A 10,057-nucleotide genomic window follows, 5' to 3' on the forward strand; every position below is an offset into this window, starting at 1 on the left:
CTTGTATGAATCGTAGTGTTGTCGTGTTAGTAGTTTCGGATTTTTATTGGTTCGAGACCGAACCAATTCGTTTAACAACGACTTTTGGTATTGTTGTGTATTGTATTTCGTCGATAGTCGCGATGCCATTATTTGATCAAATTGCGTGTATTGAATTAGCCTTGGAAGTTTTCAGTATTCAGCCCCTCATTGTTTGTAAAATTTACTTTTTCAACCCTTTAATTAAATAACTTTCCGGTTTGGTCCTTAAATCATTTTTTTCTTGACATTTTAACACCAAAAATTATTGAAATTGATATTTTTCAGCATATTTTTCATTGAAAACAGTTTAAGTCCCTGAAATTGCAGTTTTCTCGGTTATAACCCTTCTTTTTCGCAACTTTGACAATTTTGGCCCAAATTGGAAAATTCTTGCAACTTTGGTCCTTTTTAATTTAAAAAGCATTTTAAACCTTTGAAAAGGACTTGGAACACTAATAGTCCACTGTTTTACAGAAAAACACAGTTTTGGCCCTCCAAAACAGAAAATTTCGCATAATGGGCTTTATTGGGCCGAAAATGTCATTTTTAGCCCATTAAGCTTGAAATTTATGTTTTTAATCCTCCAACAAGTATATTTTCAGAAAATACATTATGAAAACTGTTTTGACTCATCTCCCCCATCAGATTTCGAAATATTACAATTTGGGCCCTTTAACTTTATATTTTTAGCAATTTATGTCCAAAAATTGAGTTTTTAGCCCAAAGAAAATGTTACTAAGCCATTTAGCTATTTTTCTTGGAACACTTTGTATGTAGAAATATACTTGATGCTAATATCATTTAACACAAGGTATATCTCGGTTTTGAGGGGTTTTATGGCTAGATCCAACATTATAACACACAACAACACACATATAAGCATGGAAATCATACAAGGCATACAAAACACATATAGATCTACACTTTCACTTGTATTCCCCCCCCCCACAAAACTCATAAAAACAGAAAATAGGGGGTATGAAGCTCACCTTGTTTGAAGCTTTCGGTTTTGAAGAGAAGATGGAAGAAAAATGAAGTGATTTTCGGCCCTAGCACCTTTCCTTGGTAGATCTCGAGTTTGGTGACTTCTAAGGCGCATGATCACAAGTTGGAATAGATTTAGAAGAGATTTTTGATGGAATGAAATAGCTAGATCATGTATATAAGTAAAAACTTACCTAAGATGATGATTAACTTGAAAGATCCTCTTGAAAGCTTCTAAATTTCGAGATTTTTGAGTGGGGAGGAAGGAGTGTTCTTGAGGGAGTTTGAGAGATTTTTGTGAATGTGTGTGTGTTTGAGTATGGCCGAGAGCAAAAGAGAGAGGAGAAGAAGTGATCTTTGAAGTGATACTTGCATGGAGGTATGTGATATCTTGCATGGAAATCCTTTGGTTAATAGTGAGGTGGCATCCAAAGTCAACACTTCTCCATCTCTTCTTGGATTTGGGCCTTGGGCCGAAAATTTTGAGGAAGAAAGGAAAAATTTTGGCCTTTTTCCCTTAAGCCCAAAATTAGAGTTAGTTAGGGTGTTCCTTGGCCTTATAGAACAAAATAGTGATTTTTACATTTTTGTTGGACTAGTTTGGGTTACTCATGGATCAAAGTTTTTAATTCATTTCATTATAGGCCCAACATGGCCCAAAATGTTGAAACAAATTAGTGTGGGTCCAATTAGAGTCCAATTAGGGTTCTAAGCCCATGATAGTCTAATTGGAAGCTTATTGGTCCATTTGGATCCAATAAGGAAGTCCTAGTCCAAAATGGACTTAAACAAGGACTTCTAGGGTCTCCAATTGTTTGATGACTATTTGTAGTACTTGTCTGATGTATTTGATTGAAGTTTTTGATGTCATAATAGTAGGTGTCAACCATGTTCTTAAGTTTTTGATTCACATTAACTTGAGTGTATAGATTACAGGACACAAAATTTCCAGTTGTGACATCATCCCCCCGTTAGAGGGAATTTCGTCCCGAAATTCTGTTTGAAAGCTAGATTTGAGAATGCTAGAATAGGTGAGGGTACTTTTGCTTCATTTGATCTTCGCGTTCCCACGTGAATTCTGGCCCACGCTTTACGTTCCACCGTACCTTCATGATCGGGATGCGACTTTGCTTAGTACGCTTCACCTCCCTGTCCATGATTTCGATTGGTTCTTCAACGAACAGGAGATTCTCATTGATTTCGATTTCGTCAAGAGGAATGACAAGGGTTTCATCTGATAGACACTTCTTCAGATTAGAGACATGAAACACGGGGTGTACACCGTTTAGCTCCGCGGGTAGTTGTAGTCTGTAGGCTACCATACCTATTCGAGCGACGATTTCAAAAGGTCCAATGTATCGCGGGTTCAGCTTTCCCCGTTTTCCGAAATGTATAACCCCTTTCCAGGGTGAGACTTTCAACAGTACTCGATCACCGACCTGGAATTCTAAGGGCTTTCGCCGTTTGTCGGCGTAGCTCTTTTGTCGGTCACGCGATGCTTGCAATCGAGCTCTGATCTGGACGATCTTTTCTGTGGTTTCGCGAATGATCTCTGGTCCCGTTAGTGCCCTGTCCGACGTATGCGTTCTTGCTAGCTGGGTGTCACCTACTTCAGCCCAACATAACGGTGATCTACATTTACGCCCGTACAGTGCTTCGAAAGGGGCCACCTTGATGCTCGAATGGTAACTATTGTTATATGAGAACTCGATCAACGGTAGGTGGGTATCCCATGACTTCCCAAAGTCTATCACACATGCACGAAGCATGTCTTCAAGCGTTTGAATGGTTCGTTCACTTTAACCGTCCGTTTGTGGGTGATACGCGGTGCTCATGTCGAGATGAGTTCCCATTGCCTTGTGGAGTGATTGCAAAAAGCGTGATGTGAACCTACTGTCCCTATCCGAGATAATAGATTTTGGCACTCCATGGAGTCTTACGATTTCTCGTATGTACAGCCGCGTCAGTCTCTCCATCTTGTAGGATTCTTTGATTGGCAGGAAATGGGCAGATTTCGTCAGTCGGTCGATTATTACCCATATGGTGTCCAGTCCGTCCGACGTCTTGGGCAGCTTGGTCACGAAATCCATAGAAATCCCCTCCCATTTCCACTCAGGGATTGCCGGTTGCTGTAACAATCCTGAAGGTTTCTGGTACTCCACCTTTACTTTGGCGCACGTAAGGCACTTACTAACATAGGTCGCGATTTCCGCCTTCATGTTAGGCCACCAATAGTGTTGTTTAATGTCCAAATACATCTTGTCCGAACCGGGATGAATGGAGTATCGTGTTTTGTGGGCTTCCTTCATAACGGCCTCCCTAAGTCCTCCGATTTTTGGGACCCAAATACGGTTCATGAAGTAGTATACCCCATTCTCCCTTGCTTCTAGGTTCTTTTCCATCCCGCGCAATGCCTCGCTAGTTCTATTTTCCGCTTTCATAGCCTCTGATTGGACTGGTGCAATTTGAGTGGCCAGATGAGATTGAATGGTTATCGAGTGTGTTTTCGTACGGCGATTTGAGTACTCCTTCCGACTTAATGCATCAGCTACCACGTTGGCCTTGCCTGGATGGTACTTGAGCTCGCATTCATAGTCGTTTAGCAATTCCACCCATCTTCGTTGTCTCATGTTCTGCTCCTTCTGATTCAAGATGTGCTGGAGGCTCTTGTGATCCGTGAAGATGGTGCACTTTGTACCGTACAGGTAGTGCCTCCAAATTTTCAGAGCGAAGACCACGGCTCCCAGTTCTAGGTCATGGGTCGTGTAATTTACTTCGTGCGTCTTTAGTTGGCGGGACGCATATGCTATCACTCTTCCACGTTGCATGAGAACGCAACCTAAGCCCTTATTCGACGCGTCACAGTAGACCACAAAATCTTCTGTTCCTTCAGGTAGAGATAGTGCAGGAGCGCTACAGAGGGCTTGCTTCAAAGTTCGAAACGCAATCTCTTGTCGGTCCATCCATTTGAATGGCACACCCTTTTGCGTAAGCGAGGTAAGCGGCTTGGCGATCTTAGAGAAGTTTTGGATGAATCTCCTATAGTAGCCCGCTAGGCCTAAGAACTGACGAATTTCTGTGGGCGTAGTCGGAGTTGCCCATCCTTCCACAGCTTTGACCTTAGAGGGATCCACATGAATTCCGTCTTGGCTAACTACGTGGCCTAGGAAATTCACACTCTGGAGCCAGAACTCGCACTTGGAGAGTTTGGCGTAAAGCTTTTCCGATCGCAGAGTTTCTACGACTTGTCGGAGATGTTGGCCATGCTCCTCTTTGCTTCGAGAATAGACAAGGATGTCATCGATAAACACAATGACGAAGTTGTCAAGGAACGGTCGACAGATTCGATTCATTAGGTCCATAAATGCGGCAGGTGCATTTGTTAGACCGAAGGGCATTATGACGAATTCATAATGTCCGTAGCGGGTTCGGAAAGCGGTTTTAGGAATATCCTCTTCTCGGACTTTGAGTTGGTGGTATCCGGACCGTAGATCTATTTTAGAAAAATAACTAGCTCCTTGGAGCTGGTCGAATAGATCATCGATTCGTGGGAGTGGGTAGCAGTTTTTAACAGTGAGTTTATTTAACTCTTTATAATCGATGCACATTCTGAAAGATCTGTCCTTCTTTTTGACAAAGAGCACCGGAGCTCCCCATGGCGAGTAGCTAGGTCGGATAAATCCCTTGTCCAGAAGCTCACTGAGTTGGCTGGACAATTCCTGCATTTTGGCAGGAGCCAACCGATATGGTGATTTAGCGAGAGGAGTTGCTCCTGGAACGAGGTCGATTCGGAACTCAACCTGTCTCTCTGGGGGTACTCCTGGAAGATCTTCAGGAAACACGTCTGGAAATTCACACGCTACCGGAATATCTTGGATGTTAGTTTCTTCTTTGGTCTTGTCCACTATGTGAGCCAAGAACGCCAAAATTTTCTTTCGCAGGTGTTTTTGTGCCTTGATGCACGAGATAAGACGAAGATTTGTGCTAGGTTTGTCTCCGTAAATTACTAGGGTTTCGTGATTTGGGAGACGAAGGCGAACGGCCTTCTCATGGCACATAATCTCAGCATGGTGGGGGCTTAACCAATCCATGCCGATAATCACATCGAAACTCCTAATTGATACTGGCATTAGGTCTATTCGAAAGACGTGTTGGTTAAGGGTTAGGGTACATCCGATGTAGATCTCCCCAGTGGATTCGGTTTTCCCATTGGCCATTTCCACCGTATAGGTTTCATTTAGCTTCTGGGGTTGTTGTTTTAATAAATGTTTAAACTTCTCGCTTACGAAACTTCGCTCCGCTCCGGTGTCAAATAAGATGCATGCATAAGTGTGGTTTAGGAGGAACGTACCGGTCACAATTGCGGGGTCCTGAACTGCATCACTCTGACCCATAGTCAGCATCCTTCCTGCTCCTCTGTTTCCTGAATTGTTGTTGTTAGGGCAATCTCGGCGGAAATGCCCCGTCCTTCCACACCCGAAGCAGGTGTGGCTAGGCCCTGCATTGTTGCCGCTGGCATTGGTGTTGTTGTTATTGCGGTGGTTGTTGTTGTTGTTGTGGTTGTTTCCCTGACTTTGGTTCTGAGGAAGGTAAGCCCTACAGAACCTTGTAGTGTGTCCCCTTCGGTTGCAACTGGTGCAATGGAATTCCCTGCATTCGCCAAGATGGTGGAAACCGCACTTATTGCATTTGGGAAGATTACCGGAATAGGGTCTTGAAGCATTTGAAGCAGCTGAGGCTGGAGCATGTGGTGTGGCTGGAACCGGTGCGGTGACAGCGTTAACTGCCACTGTTTGCTACTTTTTAGAGGTCTCGGGGCCCTGACGCCCCTTTCTCTTGTTGTTCTTCCCTTTCCTGCCATCACCCTCCTTTTTCTTCTCAGTCTCCACTGGCTTCTCGCCCTTCTTGTTGTTATGATCATATAACTTCTTTGCCAATCTCTTCGCACTGTCAAACGTTTCAGGGTTCGCAGCTATCACATTCCCTTGAATGGGGGATGTCAGTCCCCAGATGAATCGTTCAATCTTCTTTCCTTCTGATGTGATCATACCCGGGCACAGCAGAGATAGTTCGCTAAATCTCGATATGTAGGCATCGATGTTCGCATTCTGCACAGTGAGATTCCATAGCTCCTGCTCCATCTTCTGTATTTCGCCTCGGGGGCAGTACTCAGCCATTAACATTTCTTTCATTTCTGCCCATGGTATAGAGTTGGCTACAGGGAGCGTCATTGCTTCCACGTGTCCGTTCCACCAAGTGAGTGCTTGGTCCACAAAAGTGCAGGCCGCGAACTTCACCTTCATATGCTCGGGGCAATCGCATATCTCGAATACCGACTCTACCTTCTCGATCCATCGCTTCAGAGTGATCACCCCTCCAGTGCCGTTGAAAGTTCGTGGTTTAGCGTTTGTGAAGTCCTTGTAGGTGCACATTTTAGTGGGTCCTTGATTCGTCCCGTTGTTCGAACTTCCGGACCCTTGCCCGTTGCCTCCTCTGTTGTTCCCTCGGTGAAGTTGTGCCATAGCTGCTGTGACTGTAGCAGACACGGCTGCCTGGAAAGCAGTGGTGTCAACTTCGGGCGGGGTTGGTTCGGGATTTCTGCGAGTAGCTCGGCGAGGCATCTTTCTGTCATGAAACGGAAAGATGTTGAGTGTATGTGGTTTCTGTGAGGTTGTGATCCTACTAACTAGGTGTATGGTACGAACTTAGACATTGCTACCATCGGGCATACAATCATAACATCTCAACACATAACAACTTGTAATATCATAGCAAAACACATAGAGGTTCATTAATATTATCCGCATTTAATACAAGAAAATTTTGCTCGTAAGAGCATACATAAGTGATAATAATTTGACAGCATAACGGCTCTATGAGTAGTGTAGTCACTTAAACATAGAGCCGGAGTACATAGCATAGTTCCTAATGACCTATTATGATAAGTCTATCCCTAACCGTGATGAGCTGCGTCTGGAGGTGGTGCCGAAGATGTGGATGCTCCCTGAAGACGAGCCACCAAGCGTTCTGCGTCCTGAAGTCGAGACTCCCACCTTACCTGCCTCATGTGAAACTCCCGAAGGACGTCACGCGTCTCCTGTTCCGCACGCTCGACCCTAGTCCACAACTGGCGTACTTGATCAGCAGTGCCCTGAACAAGGTCGCCGGTGTCCCGTAATCGTCTCACTATGACCGGTAGGGCTCGGTCGGCCGGTCCTCCGTCCCTCAGGTCAAAGAACTCACGTGACATGCCAAAAGGGGGTCGCTGTCCCTGGTGTCTGCTCCATCTCCAAAGATCAATGCCCCAAGGAGGGGTAGGTCCAGTGGGGCCCACACGATAAGCAGGCACCCTGATTGGGTAAGGGGGGTTGATGACCTCGGACTCTGCGTCCGAATCACCCCCTTCACTGTCATCGGGCTCCTCTTCGAAATGCTCTTCGTCTTCTTCGGGTTCGGCAGGCTCGCCCTCGACTTCTGCCTCCGGTTCCCCGTCAGATTCCTCTTCGGGGTCTTCCTCAGGTTCCTCCTCAGGCTCCTCCTCCTCTAGCCACCCGTTGTTTCCCTGATTAGGGAAATAGGGGTCTCCAGGGTGATGAAAACCAGCCATGCTATCTGCGCGAGTATGTAAATATGCTAACATTATTCCTAGGATGCTATGACTATTGTACAGACTAAGCAAACGTTCTCTTTTTGGTGATAAAGGGTATAGTTTTAGGTTCCCTAGCTATCCCGATCTCATCAAGACGCGTGTTAGTTTTACTTTGGAGAGAATGTAGTTGATCAGGCTACATTCACTCCTTGGTATTACTAAGAACAGTCCCGAGTTAACCGAGATACCAACATTATTGTGTTTGATTCGGCGTTAGGTCCTTATTCCTAATGCAAGCAAGTGTGTTTTATTTACTTGTTTTGTTCAGAGTTATGTTAGTCCCTCTTTTTGGTTTATAGTTGCATATCAATGTGTGGCTCGACATGCTAGTTCACTATAAACAAAGCTCTGATACCAACCTGTCACACCCCCGAACCAGGCGGCGGAAACGTTCGGGAGCTGTCGTGACTCAATTGAATACCATAACATTGAATATATATGAAACGTAACAACATTCGTCACCATGCATTAATATAGTACAACCAGTAAAGTTTACATGAAGTACATTGTTTAAACATTACATTCCCAAAAATAAATTGTTCAGTTCGTTAATAAATAAACTGCAAGCCATCACTGAGTACGATTTCCTTTGATTCACTGGTTCCCTGAGAATACAAGTATTTTGAAAAACGTCAACATGTGAAATGTTGGTGAGTTCATAAGCGGTATTTGAAAAAAACAATGTTTCGTATCGTTTGAAAACCACCAGAAAATCCGATATTTTCTGAAAAGAAAAGCTTTTGAAAACGTTTGTGAAGATCCATAGGTATGCTTGTTTGTTTCTATACTTGTAAAAATTGTTCATTAAAGTTGTATGCATTTCGAATCTGTATGTATTGAAAAACCCTAGGAAAACCCGATGTTTTCCTAATTCTTTGAATTCCATGAAGTTACATTGAAACCATTGCAAAGCGTGTAGTGTCAGTCCCAGGCGACGTTGGATTATTTTTGAGCATGATTAATTGCTACAAACACGCATTACACAAACGACCAGTTTATAGCTATACTAACGATCCCGTAGGCGTCGTCCGTACTAATCACGTTATCCAACCGCCCTGACTACGTGTAGTCCCACATCCGAAGAGAAAGAGGACACGAAGACCTCGATGACTCCATTAACCGGTTGGGGATAAAAAAAAATGTACGAGGGGTCCCAGACCCGCCTCGCATGAAATGTCGACTTTACTAGCAATACCAAAGGACCCTTGGGGACCAATAGTATACAAGCCATTGAAAGTCCTTTTACGTTGTGTTAGATCGGTAAAACCCAACACTTCGTAAGATAGAGGTCTTCGGGCCTTAAGATCAGGTCATTGGGCTAGCTAGGCCCAACAAACAAGATTTTACACTTTTGGGCCCAAAGATGGTGCGTAGACGTCTGTGCACACTCGCATGTATATTGAATTCCCAAACGTTACTTGTATGAATCGTAGTGTCGTCGTGTTAGTAGTTTCGGATTTTTATTGGTTCGAGACCGAACCAATTCGTTTAACAACGACTTTTGGTATTGTTGTGTATTGTATTTCGTCGATAGTCGCGATGCCATTATTTGATCAAATTGCGTGTATTGAATTAGCCTTGGAAGTTTTCTGTATTCAGCCCCTCATTGTTTGTAAAATTTACTTTTTCAACCCTTTAATTAAATAACTTTCCGGTTTGGTCCTTAGATCATTTTTTTCTTGACATTTTAACACCAAAAATTATTGAAATTGATATTTTTCAGCATATTTTTCATTGAAAACAGTTTAAGTCCCTGAAATTGCAGTTTTCTCGGTTATAACCCTTCTTTTTCGCAACTTTGACAATTTTGGCCCAAATTGGAAAATTCTTGCAACTTTGGCCCTTTTTAATTTAAAAAGAATTTTAAACCTTTGAAAAGGACTTGGAACACTAATAGTCCACTGTTTTACAGAAAAACACAGTTTTGGCCCTCCAAAACCGAAAATTTCGCATAATGGGCCTTATTGGGCCGAAAATGTCATTTTTAGCCCATTAAGCTTGAAATTTATGTTTTTAATCCTCCAACAAGTATATTTTCAGAAAATACATTATGAAAACTGTTTTGACTCATCTCCCCCATCAGATTTCGAAATATTACAATTTGGGCCCTTTAACTTTATATTTTTAGCAATTTATGTCCAAAAATTGAGTTTTTAGCCCAAAGAAAATGTTACTAAGCCATTTAGCTATTTTTCTTGGAACACTTTGTATGTAGAAATATAATTGATGCTAATATCATTTAACACAAGGTATATCTCGGTTTTGAGGGGTTTTATGGCTAGATCCAACATTATAACACACAACAACACACATATAAGCATGGAAATCATACAAGGCATACAAAACACATATAGATCTACACTTTCACTTGTATTCCCCCCCCCCACAAAACTCATAAAAACA

Source organism: Lactuca serriola, chromosome 8 (genome assembly GCF_051521515.1).
Source record: "Lactuca serriola cultivar US96UC23 chromosome 8, Lser_US96UC23_V15, whole genome shotgun sequence".
Lineage (NCBI taxonomy): Eukaryota > Viridiplantae > Streptophyta > Magnoliopsida > Asterales > Asteraceae > Lactuca > Lactuca serriola.